The sequence below is a fragment of the Nomascus leucogenys genome, chromosome X (genome assembly GCF_006542625.1).
Source record: "Nomascus leucogenys isolate Asia chromosome X, Asia_NLE_v1, whole genome shotgun sequence".
In the NCBI taxonomy this organism is placed as follows: Eukaryota; Metazoa; Chordata; class Mammalia; order Primates; family Hylobatidae; genus Nomascus; species Nomascus leucogenys.
Window position 1 is genome coordinate 97,832,692 of NC_044406.1, and position 16,109 is coordinate 97,848,800.

The 16,109-nt window shown below is 40.2% G+C and overlaps 1 protein-coding gene across 4 annotated transcripts in view; it reads right to left on the reverse strand.

The window, feature by feature from the left end:
* The window catches only part of DCX (doublecortin), a 118,501-nt gene that overhangs the window by 90,335 nt on the left and 12,057 nt on the right, over window positions 1–16,109 (reverse strand). The gene's annotated exons all lie outside the window — the stretch shown is intronic.

Genomic DNA, 16,109 nt, shown 5'->3' on the forward strand with positions numbered 1-16,109 from the left:
AGAGGTGGTGGTTTCTCATAGATTATCCAGCTCTTTAGTGGCAAAGCAGGAGTCTCTGAGTCCCTTGACCAAAGCTCTTTTCCACAATTTATTCCTGTGTTGCGGGGCTTGGCAAATGCCCCGGAAAAGGCAGTGCCTTTGAACTCCAGATTGAAACATCAACTCTTCTCTGCGTCTCCAGCCTGCTGGCCTGCCCTGGATTTGCTAGCCCTCACAAACTGTGTGAGCCAATTTCATAAAATAAATCTCTTTATATACATCCTATTGGTCCTGTTTCACAGGAGAACCCTGACCACAAAAAGCCCATATAATAAATATGTTGGGTTTTGTGGTCCTACATTTTCTCTGTTGTATATTTTTTGTCCTTTTTAAAAAACCTATAGTTTGCTGACCTCTGATCTATTGTATTTTGACTAACGGAAAATCAAGTTCTTGGCTGGGTGCAGTGGCTCACGCCTGTAATCTCAGCACTTTGGAAGGTCGAGGTGGGTGGATCACCTGAGGTCAGGGGTTTGAGACCAGCCTGGCCAGTATGGTGAAACCTCGTCTCTACTAAAAATACAAAAATTAGCCAGGTGTGGTGGTGGGCACCTGTAATCCCAGATACTTGGGAGGCTGAGGCAGGAGAATCACTTGAACCTGGGAGGCAGGGATTGCAGTGAGCCAGAATCATGACACTGCACTCCAGCCTGGGCAATAGAGCGAGAATCTGTCAAAAGAGAAAGAGAAAGAGAAAGAAAGAGAGAGAGAGAGAGAGGGAGGGAGGGAGGGAGGGAGGAAGGGAAGGAAGGAAGGAAGGAAGGAAGGAAGGAAGGAAGGAAGGAAGGAAGGAAGGAAGGAGAAGGAAGGAAAGAAGGAAGGAAAGAAGGAAGGAAGGAAGGAAGGAAGGAAGGAAGGAAGGAAGGAAGGAAGGAAGGAAAATCAGGTTCTCCTTTGTATTCCAAAGGGAAGTTTCCTAGAGACTGTAAACTCTAATCAGCCTTAATTCTTTCTAATTATATTTCAATCTGATTACTCTTGTTTTCTATCTCTCACTAGCTCTGCCTTTTGTATGAAGATTTCCAGGATCTAGAATCTTCGTGTTTATGCTGTATGTGTTACATACACAAACTAGCTACCCCACATCATTCTGTTCTGTTTCAGGCTGGGACTGGACAAGGGCAAGGACAGTATGGAGCAAATACTGTCATCCTTGAAAGCCACATCCAGCTAGGGGGATGGGAACCTATTGATTGATTTAAACATTTTTTTTTTTTTGCTTGAAAAGATGAGAAGGAGAATGATTGCTGTCTGACCTCAGGTCTCAGCAAGGTCCCTGTGGAGTAGCCAACCTCCATACCACTCAGTGAACTGAACCACAGCCAGCACTGTTAAGCTGAGTGGGAATGTGTGAGCGAATTTTTTTAGCTTGCTCAGTAACAGTTATTTCCTCTGGAGTCCAAGTGCCAGCCCCGGACCAAGCCAGAAAAATATCTACAAGCAAAGTGGCAATGTAAAGTAAAACCCCATGAGAGTGTCCCCTCTAAATTCTTATCTTCTATTTACATCAGTTGGTGTCTAATCCCAACGACCACCAGCTTCCAGATAGGGCTTATTGGTAAACCATTAGGAAACAAACTTTTCAGCAGTCAATGTGACAGCAGTGGTCAGATTCAGAACCCTACTCCAGGGTGGGGTGGCTGTTGCTAAGGAAGATTACGGTTGGGCTTGACATAGAGCTGCCTAAATTAACTACCACTAATACAGACATGGATTAAAACCAGCCCTACCCTCTTTTCTCTGGATGAACTGCAGTAATTCTTCCCATTGCTAATCAACTTCCACTCCACCTTCACTCAGCTGCCTTCTGTAGGACCACAGGCTAAATGACAGAAAAAGTTTCAGCTTGAAAATGAATGACACCATCCATCATTCCCAGAAGCCTCTCCTAGAAGATGCTGAGGAGGCAGATTTCTATTCCCAACTCTGAGTCCACCAAGCCAGAAAAAAATGCCGGCTATTGACAGCGTTTTATTACCATGCTTTGTATAGTGGGTAACATATGTTAGAACAAAGGAAGGGGAGAAGTCCTCCTTGGTACATCTCAATTAGTAGCTGGTACATCCAAGAAGCTACCGCATTCTTAGACTAAACCTTCAGTGAGTCATACCATTCTTATTCATTGCTTAGCCCATGTTACCTCACAATGCCAGCCAAGAAATCAGATAGCTCTGTATATCCAGGGTTGATTATCTGTTAAGTATGGTAGGCAAAGTGCCTAAGGCCCACAGCACTCTTATGGACCCATGAAAAGGGTTTAATTTCTTTGAAAACCAGAAAATAAATAAACTTTTAGGTTGGTAAAAATGCTTTAAAATGTAATATTAATATATACATCTTTATATCAGCACAATGGTAGTTTGTTTTTTAGTGGAGGAAGAGATCCACAAAGGCAAAAGTGCCTAGGGCCCACCAGAAGCATAATGCATTCCTAAGTTTATCAACTATTCCTAAAGATCCAAAATCTAAAGGGTAGGATGACCTGCTAGAGAACTCACACTTCTTTTAATCAGAGAAATCTGGGAAAGCGCAAACATCAATTCCCAGCAGGAGACAAGTCAAACACTTGAAACTCCAAGCAAGGCAAGGCTCCATTCTCTTTGCAAACAGCAAGAGGAAGTTCACCTATCAACTGCCATATTAAATAAATTGTGGAGGCAAATACTGCCAGAGGGAGGCTTTTTATCAAGGCTGTAATGTCTCTGGTGAGTAAGACCAGAAATGTTCTGACATATAAATATTTATATACGACTTCATCAGATGAGACAGCCAATACTTAAAAGAAACAGGGGCACAAGTGTGTGCATGCAGACACAAAGAGACTTAGAGAGGTGCTGGTCTCTGGCTCAAAACCTCTTTTAAGGGATATTATCATGCTGTGCGAGCCATTCAGACCCCTAGGGTCTTCCAAATTATTGCCAGCTGGAGAAGTATGGGGTTGGTGCAATAGAAAGTGTGCAGTCTATTTAAATGGTAAACACTACTTATGGAAGTTAAGTCTAATTAGTAAACCTGACTGATTCCTCCAGTGAGACTCTGCAGCATGGTGTGGTGAGTGGAAGGAGTGCTTATTTGTATAGGACTAAATCTATTGTGAAGGTTCTAAACCTGGCAATTGATATTACTTCCTCTTTACCACTAAGGCTAGAGAAGCCAGACTTTAATGCCTATGACCAATAGGATTTTCCTAACCTCTTACAACTTTGGGGCACTATTCAAACATCTTCTAGAAAATTTGCCCCTTTTGTTCAATTTCTCCTTTTCCTTCTATAGTTTATATCAGAGATGGATGCTCTAAAGTCCTGCCCTTACCATGGGTGAATAGGTGTTAACCTTTGCAGTGATTGTTGGTACTCTATCAACAAAGCCCTTTTTGATTTAGTTTATAAGCCCTATCAAAATGCAGTGGTGCCTGTTTTCTTTCAATTTAATTATTCCTTTCAGCCTTGAAGGTTTTTCCTTTTCAAGATTCTCTAATTAAAATACAAATAAATACCTGAGGCAAAGACCAGTGATTCCCAAAGTGCATTCTACCATATGGTCATAGATTTATATTTAAGGTTTGGTGTTCAAACAAGTTTGGGGAATACTGGTCTAAACACAAGCAGGTTTCTTTGTAGAGGGATTCTTGGAGTCTTTTTTCCAAGAGGAGACTATACTATGTAATGTTACTGAACTTATTTGACCACAGAATATTTGATCAGACTAGTGTTACATATAGCGTAATTTGAGAAATGTGCTCTAAATTGATAGGAGCTAACATAGTGAGGATTGATTTGTTAGAGCCTTACCAACTAAATCCGTGGACTATGATGAAGGCTTTGAGAAAATCAGACTCAGAAAATGTCTGATCTATCTGAGTTAGGGCTTTAAGTGGTAAGATAAGACAAGAGCACACACTTGGACTAAGGGCTAGCTCTATATGTTATAGTGTATACATGACATAAGTAAGTTACACGGGACATTTTAGAAACCAACTACATATAAAACAAGAGCTAGCAAAGAAAAAATGGGACACTGGACAGACTAGTTTTGATAGATCTGGAGCATGGGAAGCTGCCAAGAAACAGATCCAATAGCCTGACCCAGTCATAGCTCCATCTGCCTAGTCACCTCTGAGAGTCTTTATGAGCCAAGGCTTGCCCTCTGGTCTACTGGAGAATTTTGCTTTCTGTCCCCAGCAATAAGGACTATTCAAATCATCTGGATTTTATTGATTTACTATCCTAAATCTTTATCTGAAACAGACCCTGTCTGCTACATTTGACACAGCTGCCCGCACCTGCCTTTTAGTGTTCTCTGGATACATCTTCATCTAGTTCTCCATGGTTTTCTCTAGCAATTCCCGGGCTCTTATGCCTACCCACCCATTTAATGCAAATGTCTACAGGGCCTTTTCCTTGGACAATTTCTCACATGCACCCTTGGTAAGGTCATCTACTTACCTGATTTTAACTACCATTGTTTGAAGATTACTCCCAAGCCTGTATCTCTAGCCAAGACCTCTCTCTTGAGTTCCAGATCCACATCTATCACTTTCTCCTTCTGGAGTCTCCACTTAGATGTAGCAAAGTACCCCAAGTTCAATGCATCTAACCCCCCTAGCCAGGTGTGGTGAGACACGTTTGTAAGTCCCAGCTACTCGGGAGGCTAAAGCGGAAGGATCACTTGAGCCCCGGAGTTTGAAGCAGCAGTGAGAAAGGATCATGCCACTGCACTCCAGCCTGAGTGACAGAGCAAGATTCTGTCAATACATAAATAAATAACCCTACTCCTTGCCCTGGCTTTCCCTGCCTCAGTGAGTGGCCCCACCATCCACCCACATAACTGAACCATAAAACTCAGAGTCACCTGAGTCCTCCAATTCCCTCACTTGTGGTAGGCAGAATTCTAAGAATGACCCTTCAATGACCCTGAACTTTGTATATTCTCCTATCTTTGAATTATAATTATGAGTTGCCATTCCCATGATTATGTTATGTTTCATGGCAAAAGGGCTTTTTTATGTAATTAATGTTACTAAATTAGTTAACTTTGGGTTAATCAAAGGGGAGATTATCCAGTTGGGACCATTTTAATCACATGACCCCATTAAAAGCAGAGAATTTGCTCAGCCTAGTGGTAGAAAAGGAAATCAGAGAGATTCTAAGCATGAGAACAATCTGATGTATGTTGTTGGCTTGAAAATTGAAGGGAACATGTGAGAAGAATGTGGGTAACCTTTAGAAGCTGAAAACATTTCTCAGCTGACATCTAAGAAGGACATGGGAATTGAAATCTGCCCCAAACCTTAACGAGCATGGAACTAGACTCATCCCCAGAGCCTCCAGATAAAAGCCTATCTTATCTGACACCTTGACTTCAGCTTTGTGAGGCCTTAAGCAGAGAATCTAGTCAAGCCTTCTTTAACTCTGACCTACAGAACTGTGACATAATAAATTAGTGTTGTTCTAAGCTGTTATGTTTGTGGTAACTTACTACACAGCAATAGACAATTAATACACCCTCAAATTCAATTAATCACTAAGTTCTCCAGTTTCTACCTCACAAATATTTCTTGGCTTTGTTTTCTCTTTTTTTATTTCCACTACTGCTGCCTCGATTTAGATCCTTCTATTCTCCTGCCTGTACTACCACACAGCCTCTATCTGGACTCTCTACTAGTTTTGTCTTCCTGAAATTCAAAACAACAGTGACCTACTCAAACTGCATATCTGATCATATAATTTCCCTGCTTAAAATCCTTCAGTGGAGCCTGGCACAGTGGCTAACACCTGTAATCCCAGCACTTTGGGAGGCTGAGGCAGGCAGATCACTTGAGCTCAGGAGTTTGAGACCAGCCTGGCCGACATGGAGAGATCCCGTCTCTACAAAAAATACAAAAATTGGCTGGGTATGGTGGTCCACGCCTGTAGTCCCAGCTACTCAAGAAGCTGAGGCTGAGGTGGGAGAATCGCTTGAGCCCAGGAGGACGAGGCTGCAGTGAGCCAAAATCATGCCACTGCATTCCAGTCTGGGCAATAATGATACCCTGCTAAAAAAAAAAAAAAATCCTTCACTGGCTTCTGTTAACACATGGTAACAATCAAGTTCTGATACGGTTTGGCTCTGTGCCCCCACCAAAATTTCATGTTGAATTGTAATTCCCAGTTTTGGAGGCGGGACCTTGTGGGAGGTGATTGAATCATGAGGACAGATTTTTTCCCATGCTTTTCTCATGATTCTGAGTGAGTTCTCATGAGATCTGATGGTTTACAATTGTTTGGCACTTCCCCATTGCTCGCTGTCTCTCCTGCCACCATGTGAAGAAGGTCCTTTCTTCCTCTTCACCTTCTGTTATGATTGTTAGTTTCCTGAGGCCTTCCAGTCATGCTTCCTATTAAGCCTGTGGAATTGTGAGTCAATTAAACCGCTTTTTTTTCATAAATTATCCAGTCTCAGATAGTTCTTTATAGCAGTGTGAAAATGGACTAATACCAGTTCCTTAACATAGTTTACAAGGTCATTGCTAAATATTGCCTTTGCCTTCCTTTCAGCTTCATCTTCTGCTGTGTCTGCCCAGCACCTTACCTGTAATGCAGGGTTTCTCGACTACTATAGACATATGGGGCCAGATCACTCTTTTTTTGTGGGGGGAGGTGCTGTTCTGTGCAGTGTAAGATGTTCAGCAGCATCCCTGGCCTATATCAACTAGATGTCAGCAGCACCCTTTCCCTAGTTGTGACAACCAAAAATATATCTACCAAGTGTCCCCTGGACAGCAAATTGTCCTGGTCGATGACAACTGGGCTAATGATGAAAACCTGCTGTGGCTCCCTACACCCAAGTTGTTTTTTATCTCATAAGCTAACATCACAAGACCTGAAGAGGGTAGAATATGTGGTATTGACTATAAAAGTATTCTAAATCTAGGAAAAATTGATAGACTGGAATTCTAGAAGCTCCTTTTTCTGTTCCTTTTTCAAAATAAGCAACTTTGGTGGTTTGGGGGAGAATCTGTGACCCACTGGATTGAAGGTCCCAACTGTTTAGAATGCATCTTTGATTCTGGAAAGTTAGGAGGGCCAAGGTAGGACTCAGATTAAAAAGAACAAAAAAATAGCTTCTTAGGATTTGTTCTAGCTTTAAGAAAAGTTAATAAAGAAACCTTCATGTTTCCTTCTATATTGTTTAGGCAAGAACTCTGGGGGACAAATATCTACATACAAAAAAAAGACTGTGAATTTCTTTGTTTGGAGCATGCCTTGGGGTACATGTTTTAGAAACATGAGTTTGGTGGTTAGGGGACAGAACATCAAGAAACCTCAACACCCAGCAATTCTATTACTAGATATATATTCAAGAGAAATGAAAATATATGTCTATACCTAAATCATGCACAAATGTTTACAGCAGCATTATTAATAGGCAAAAGATGGAGCAACCCAAATGTTCATCAAAAAATGAATGGATAAATAAAATGTGGTATATCCATACAATGGAGTACTATTCAGCCATAAAAAAGAACAAAGTACAGATAGATACACGACAGAACATGGATGACCCTTGAAAATATTATGCTAAGTGAAAGAAGCTAGTCACTTAGCATATATATATGAATCGTAAAATATGATTCATTTATACAAAATGTTCAGAAAAGGCAAATCTATAGAACTATAAAGTAGATTAGTGGTTGCTTAGGGCTGTGGGGGATAGAGGGTAGGAGAGGTAATAAAAATATTCTAAAATTGACTTTGGTGATGGTCACACATATCTGTGAGCATATTAAAATCATTGAACTGTACACTTTGAATAAGCGAAAAATGTGATATGTGAATTATATCTCAAGATGTTACAAAAGAAAATAACCCCAACAATTTTGGACATCTCCTTACTCCCCTCCCCCAATCCTGCTTAGCATCACCAGAAGGGTATAGGATATTTGACAGGGAAGTTCAGATAGGTCTGGGTGGGAACTCTAGGAGTCTAGAACATGGTGGGGGCACTGTCAAGGAACAATAGCCCATTTTAGCCTCTCCTATCAAGACCCCCTTTTTCCCCACAAAATAAGACTAAGCCAGCCTTACTGATACAGCCTTAGAGTATTGTAGAGTACTTGCATTGCAGAGTATTGTAGAGTACTGTTCCACAACATCTGTATAGGAGAAGCTCCTGTGTTACATTAGTTCACACCCACAGTTCTTAGAAATTCTAAAAACCTTCAGAAGGCTTGGCTATATGAGCCACTGTTCATATTAATTTAAATTAAGAAAACTACCTTATCTTTTCTTTTCAACAAATAGTGCTAGAAAAATCAGATATCTGTGTGCCCCTCCCCCAAAAGAACCTTGACTCTTATCCTGTACACAAAAATTAACACAAAATGGATCAGAGATTTAAATCTAAGAGCTAAAAATATAAAACTTCTAGAAGAACAATTTTTGAGATGCTGGGTTAGGTAAAGATTTCTTAGATATGACACCAAGGTATAATGCATAGAAGAAAAATTAATAAATCAGACTTCATCAAAATTCAGGAAACAACAGGTGCTGGAGAGGATGTGGAGAAATAGGAACACTTTTACACTGTTGGTGGGACTGTAAACTAGTTCAACCATTGTGGAAGTCAGTGTGGCGATTCCTCAGGGATCTAGAACTAGAAATACCATTTGACCCAGCCATCCCGTTACTGGGTATATACCCAAAGGACTATAAATCATGCTGCTATAAAGACACATGCACACGTATGTTTATTGCAGCACTATTCACAATAGCAAAGAATTGGAACCAACCCAAATATCCAACAACGATAGACTGGATTAAGAAAATGTGGCACATATACACCATGGAATACTATGCAGCCATAAAAAATGATGAGTTCATATCCTTTGTAGGGACATGGATGAAACTGGAAAACATCATTCTTAGTAAACTATCGCAAGGACAAAAAACCAAACACCACATGTTCTCACTCATAGGTGGGAATTGAACGATGAGAACTCATGGACACAGGAAGGGGAACATCACACTCCGGGGACTGTCGTGGGGTGGGGGGAGGGGGAGGGACAGCATTGGGAGATATACCTAATGCTAAATGACAAGTTAATGGGTGCAGCAAAACAACATGGCACATGGATACATATGTAACAAACCTGCACATTGTGCACATGTACCCTAAAACCTAAAGTATAATAATAAAAAAAAATAAAAAATGAAAACCTTTTTCTCTTGAAAAATTAAGAAAATCATTAAGAAAATGAAGACATGCTACAGACTAGCAGAAAATACTTGCAAATCATATATGTGACAAAGGACTTGTATCTAGAATATACAGAGAACTCTTACAACTCATTAATAAGAGGCCTAATAACTCAATGAAAGAATGGGCAAATAAATGATCTGAATAGACATTTTTCCAAAGAAGATATACAATTGTCCAATAAGCATGTGAAAATATGTGTGATATCATTAGTCACTAGGGAAATGCAAACAAATCAAGAAAAACCACAGATACCACTTCACACCCACTAGGATGGATCTAACAAAAAAATAAAAGATAACAAGTGTTGGTGAGGATGTGAAGAAACTGAAACTCTCATACATTACGAATAAGGATGGAAAATGGTGCAGCCACTTTGGAAAACCATTTGACAGTTTCTTAAAATTTTAAACACACTATACAGCCCAGCAATTTCGAGATATTTACCTGAGATAAATGAAGACATAAATCTACATAAAAATCTGCACATGAATGTTCATAGTAGCATTATCACAATAGCCAAAAGATAGAAACAACCCAAATGTCCATTAATAGACAAATGACTAAATACAGTGTGGTAAATCCATACAAGAGAATGTTATTCACACATAAAAGAAATGAAGTACCAATATATGCTACAACATGGATGAACCTTGAAAACATTATGCTAAGTCAGGCAGGCCAGGCGCAAAAAGCCACATGATTCCATTATTATTAAATGTCATAAATAAGATAATCCATAGAGCAAAAAGTAGATAAGTGATTGTTTAGGGATGGGGAAGTGGAATAGGAGAACTAGAGGGCAATGTCTAAAGGGCACAGCGTTTCTTTTTGGGATAATGAAAATGTTCTAAAATTGATTGTGGTGATGGATGCAGACCTTTGTGAATATACTAAAAGCTGTTGAATTTTATACTTAAAATGAGTGAAATATATAATGTGGGGATTATATTTCAATAAAGCTGTTTTTAAAAACTGTTTTTGGAGACAATGCTTTCTCTCCCACTTTGAGGGAATGACAATAATGAAACAGATGAAAATAAAGAACTAAGAACAAAAAGATCGTTGCTTCAACAGTTTTAAATGGAACAGCCTGCATCCCTGGATAGATCAATCCCCACTTGATGAATCTCTTCAGTCTACTCAAGAAATAGCAATGCATTTAGCACCAGTGCTAACCACCCCCATTAGCAATAATCCTTCCCTAGCACTGAAAATAGCACCACTGTGATAGAAATAGCTTAATAATGGCACTGTCAAACACTTGCCACAGTTTTAGCAGGCTGGCTTTTGTCTTGCTTTGTTTTGTGAGTCCTCTGCCTTTTGCTCTGTATACCACCCACAGTGTAAAGAAAAGGGGGTAAAATGAAAATTACAAGTTTGAAAATATTCTTTGGTGATGTCATTGCAGGCAGCAAGAAAGATCTGAATATAAGAATTATGCAAATACCATTTAGAGGCCATCCTAGAAAGCAATGTATCCACCAAAGTAAGTACTACATCACATTGGCAATCCTTAGGAGCATAGAGAGGTAGAGTACATTCAGAAGAGTGAAAACATGTCTAGACAGAACCAACACTATGAGGTGGATACTTTGTTATTGTGTAACTAGAAGGACTCTTACAGGTCATATACTAAGGCTCCTTAAAAAATTAAGGCCCAAAAAGAGATGTGATTGGCTCCACATTACATAGCTAGAGAAGAACAGAGTGAAGACTAAAACTCAGGCCTCTGAATCCCAGCCTAGGGCTCTTTCCACTTGCTGAATGCTAGACAGTGACAGACTAGTCAGCACAAGAAACTGGAATTCTATGCCAAAGCTTTTGATTGAATCGGCCAAGTCACACCTCTGTCACTGCTCAGAGCCAGGAGCATCTCAACAACAATAAAACTCTAAGAGGATAAATTACTGAAGAAATAACTGATCACCAGGCTACACTTAGTCTTTTCTTTCCAGAAGGGCAGTATATTCGATGTTTGGCCACTCTTTTAAAGTGCGAAATCTACCACCACATATGAGATGGTACTTTGCAAACTGTCTCCTTTCACAGAGCCCAGCCTGGCTTTTCACCTTTGTTCTATTACACTTCATGCTCAAGCCAATCCTCCCAAAGCCTTTCTCTAGGAACCTCTGGAAGGTTGGGGAAGGAGAATTTTGGTAATAAAAACATCAACTTTCCAGCCTTGATCTTCTCAAGTGAAGGCCAATGATAAATGACCTCCCTCTTGGGGCATAATTTATGGCCACGTGGCCTTTTCTAATGAGCCCAATGTTGACTGACAGGGTCGTAACACTAGGAGAAGGGAGAGGTTGGGTCTGACAGAGCTGGAGGCCAGGGAGTATAAATAAGATCAGATATTACTGGGGAAAGCAGAGATAACAGGGGAGAGAAAAACTGTCTATGTAGGCAAAGGAAAAACACACCTACCTGGGTAGGTGCACTCAACATTTCCAAGGTTAAATCCAATCTGTCTTCCTGTGTTTCCTGCAATTGCCTTTGTGCTTACAGCACCCAGTTCTTTTGTATGGCAACGTGGAAAGGGCAAGTCTTTCCTAGAATACTAAGCAGCAATTGAAACATCTCTCATGCTCTCATCTGTATATTATGCATCAACCATTTCCTTAAAACCCCTGTACTAGTTTCCAAGGCTATGGATAATCTTGGAATCGGCTTAAACCTCTCCTCTGTTATTCTGAGACCTGTAATCTCAGATCCAAGTAGTCGGTGCTATAAAGGTACAGACAAAAACATAAAATAAATCCATCCAATTGAAAATTGGCCCAACAAAGCTAAAACAAGCACTAAAGGCCATATTTATGTCTTAGGCATGTATATTGAGGCAATAGTGAATCTCTACTTGCACAGATTCTGGGTGTGGACAAAACTGAATCTAGAGATGTCAATCAGTGTAGCATGAAAATGGATGTTGTGAAGACCAGCTGCACCCCTGTGTATGATGCCAAAAAGCTGGAAGTCTGTTATTAAAGCCCTGCAATTAATTTTAAGGCCAGAACATGTATCTATTAAACTACTACTATCATGTGAACCAGAAATTTGGGTCCCAGTTTTTATGTATCCATCACTTTTATGCATGAAAGTCAATGTGTACTTTAGTTATGGAAATTAATATTTGGATAATTTTGTCAACACTCCACAACCACTCCAGCTGCCAAGGAATCTAAAGAACAATTTTCACCTGCAAGTGAACTAATATGCATCACCGTCCAATCCTCTATCATGTCCTCTTTGACCTCCTAGAAGTCCATTTTAATCCCTGGGAGTAGCCAGAGCCCTACCAACTACTTCTTATATCATTAATAACTTCTTAGTGAGGTGAGGAATCAATTGGGGTGTCTTCCTACTAGTGGTGGTTGGCTTTTCTGTCTACACAGACCACAAATATCTCAGAGGCAAGAGGGCAGGAAACCAAACTTCTATAACATCAAACATAAGCCCTGAAAAGATCAAGGGCTCTAAAAGACACATTCAAACAAAATAAAAACAGAGAGAAAGAAATGAGCCATGTCTGCAGATTGCTTGTCAATCAGTGTAAGCCAATCAGTCAAATGATACACACAATTACAGAAGCAACAATAAATTTGCAATAACCAACTGGGCTCTTTTAGCTGATCATTATTTATATGAAGAGGGAAAACCATTTGGTTTGGTCGATTTGGAATCCAGTTATAGTGAACACTGAAATCAAGCGATGGCCTTGATTTCATGAATAAATCATTCCATAACAAATAGCCTTGACCATACTTTGTTCTTTACAACTAAGTGCCTTGTGTCATGTGTAGCCAAAAACATGCATTGGAATCTCATCCAAGCAAGTCAAGCTATTGCAATACATGTGACTTCAGCCTCCCCAAAAAAGATTATATTCGCAAGCAGTACGAGTACCCACTAATAATCAAAGTGATTGACAGGTGTTAACATTAGGGCTGTTATCACCAGACCTGGGAAATGAGCTGAGCTCCAAAATTTTGAATTTGGCACCAACTTTCACTATACCCAGCATCTATTTTGTAATTAGTAGTTTTGTCCATGTACCCCCAAATTTTATTTAATGTCCTTGCTGTAACAAAACAACAATGTTTAATTTGTGGTTACCCTGTGCATACCAATGTTACCATTAAAGTTACAGTAGTTAGTTCCTAATCATCAGTGTTTTATGTAAACAACATTTTCTAGTGCACTCTGTGCGTGTGTGTGTGTGTATCTACATATATGTGTGTGTGTATATATACATACATATACATATATGTATGTGTGGGTATGTGTGTGTGCATATTTCATTAAAAATGTTTGTGGTTAGGCCGGGCGCGGTGGCTCACGCTTGTAATCCCAGCACTTTGGGAGGCCGAGGTGGGCGGATCACGAGGTCAGGAGATCGAGACCACGGTGAAACCCCATCTCTACTAAAAATACAAAAAAATGAGCCGGGCGTGGTGGCGGGCGCCTGTAGTCCCAGCTACTCGGAGAGGCGGAGGCAGGAGAATGGCGTGAACCCGGGAGGCGGAGCTTGCAGTGAGCCGAGATTGCGCCACTGCACTCCAGCCTGGGCGACAGAGCGAGACTCCGTCTCAAAAAAAAAAAAAAAAAAATGTTTGTGGTTAAGTAGGATTGAGATGGATTTCCTTGCTGTGGAACTTCTCAGAGCATTCAATGTGCCAATGAGCACTGTGAATCTCTAAGAATGGCACACAATTTGCAGCATTTTACTGCAAATAAGGCAAACCTTATTTGCCCACAGAATTCTTTTTGGAGAGCTTTTTGGGGTGGGGACATGGAGACATTTCTCCTTAGAATGTATTTAGGGAAATGTTGCTTTAAATGTCTGCCCTCAGTGACTTCCAAGTAAACCACCAGATAGAAGCCACCTGATGGAATATGCACTCCTTTGGAAGCCCCCTATCTCTTCTGAAAGACCTAAGGATAATGTCTGGGGAATTGAAAGAAGGGTCCTCAAAACATCTACCTGGGCCATCTGAAAATCTGTTTATGTCAGTTCATTCAATCAACAAACATTTATAGAGAATCCATAATATACCAGGAGCTGAGCATTAATTTTTTTTAAAGGTTTGGATTGCTTTCACCCTCCTTAGTAGAGACAGAAATTTTCAAAGATAAAGTGATATTTGAACCAGGTCTTATAAGATGACCTCCAGGGGTCAGGGTGGGCAGAGGAAGACATTTTAAAGAAAGGGAACGTATATACAGAGGTACAGATGCCTGAAAGGGCATTGTTCAGATCCACTGGGCACCACTCTATTTCTCTACATGAATGTCATATCATATACTGGTATTTTGTAATGTGTCCCCCAAAGAAAGGGAACTGATGCTTAAAGGAGTTTGAGAGACCTTGCCACTCTGCATGGCCTGCTGTAGGACAAAACCCTATGCATCACTGGACTGGAGCTTGCTTCCCTAGGAGATGGAGGTGTCCCTTTATATATTATTTGGAACAAAAGCAGAATGCCAAGGCATGATATATTGACAAGTGTTGGAAATTTATAATAAGAATGATAGAGATAAAGTAGGGGGAAGAGGCTAGGCATGGTGGCTCATGCCTATAATCCTAGCACTTTGGAAGGCCAAGGTGGGCGGATTGCCTTAGCTCAGGAGCTCGAGACCATCCGGGCAACACAGTGAAAACCCGTTTCTACTAAAATACAAAAAAATTAGCTGGGTGTTGCAGCGTGCGTCTATAGTCCCAGCTACTTGGGAGGCTGAGGCAGGAGAATTGCTTGAACTCAGGAGGCAGAGGTTGCAGTGAGCCGAATTCACACCACTGCACTCCAGCCTGGGTGACAGAGTGAGACTCTGTCTCCAAAAGTAAGTAAATAAATAAATAAAGCAGAGGAAAGAGAGCTAACATTTATTAATATATGAAAAATGCCATAAATCTCATTTAATGATGAATTGTATGCATATATATATATATATATATATATATCCATGTGTCAATTTACAGAGTGCTTTCATGTCCATTATTTGATTTGATCCTCATAAGAGTCCTGTGAGCATGGTCAGGGCAGGTGTGATCGGTCCTTTTGTACAGAGGAGGAGTGTGGGGTTCAGGACAGTTAAGTGGCTAAGTGACAATATCAAGACTAAAGTCCAAATCTTCTTAATCCCAGTCTTATGTTTTTGATTTGCGTATTCCTATATTACTTCAGAAGGCTGAAGGCACAGGGAATCAGATTTATGCCTAATATAAAGAAACTCTAAAAATCACAGATGTTGAACAGTGAAATAGGCTGTCTTATAGTCTTATAGAGTGATTGTAGAGGATATCCATGGCTTAGGTGGAAGATTAAATGTCATGGTTTCTAAAGTCATTCTCAACTCTGTGATCCAGTGATTCTAAACTTTCTATGTCCTATTTCTCTGAGATGAGGCTTTGGCAATCAGGCCTATACTTAGACAGCTCCTGTTTATTACATACATGGTGCTTAGAAGATAGACACTCTTAGAGAAATGCTTGGGAATTGGAGATTTTCCCAACATCACAGACAAACCCATTGCTTCAGTACAACAAACACAAGTCAGGTATAACCAATGCGTCCAGGTAGCTCTCAGATGGCAAAATGATGGGAAACAAAGGCCAAATATTTCTCAAAAGTGCGAAGTACCCAGTACATGGGTGAGTTTTCCCTGAAACTTAAAATCTTGGAGCACACATTATTATTATCAGAAATTATAGGAGGAGGCACAGGTCTGCATTTGAACACTCATCAGTAACTTCGATATATAGTGAATCCGCCTTTTAAGAATACTTTTTCTATATAGTTGTTTAAACACCAAAGGCATTTTAAGAGGTAGAA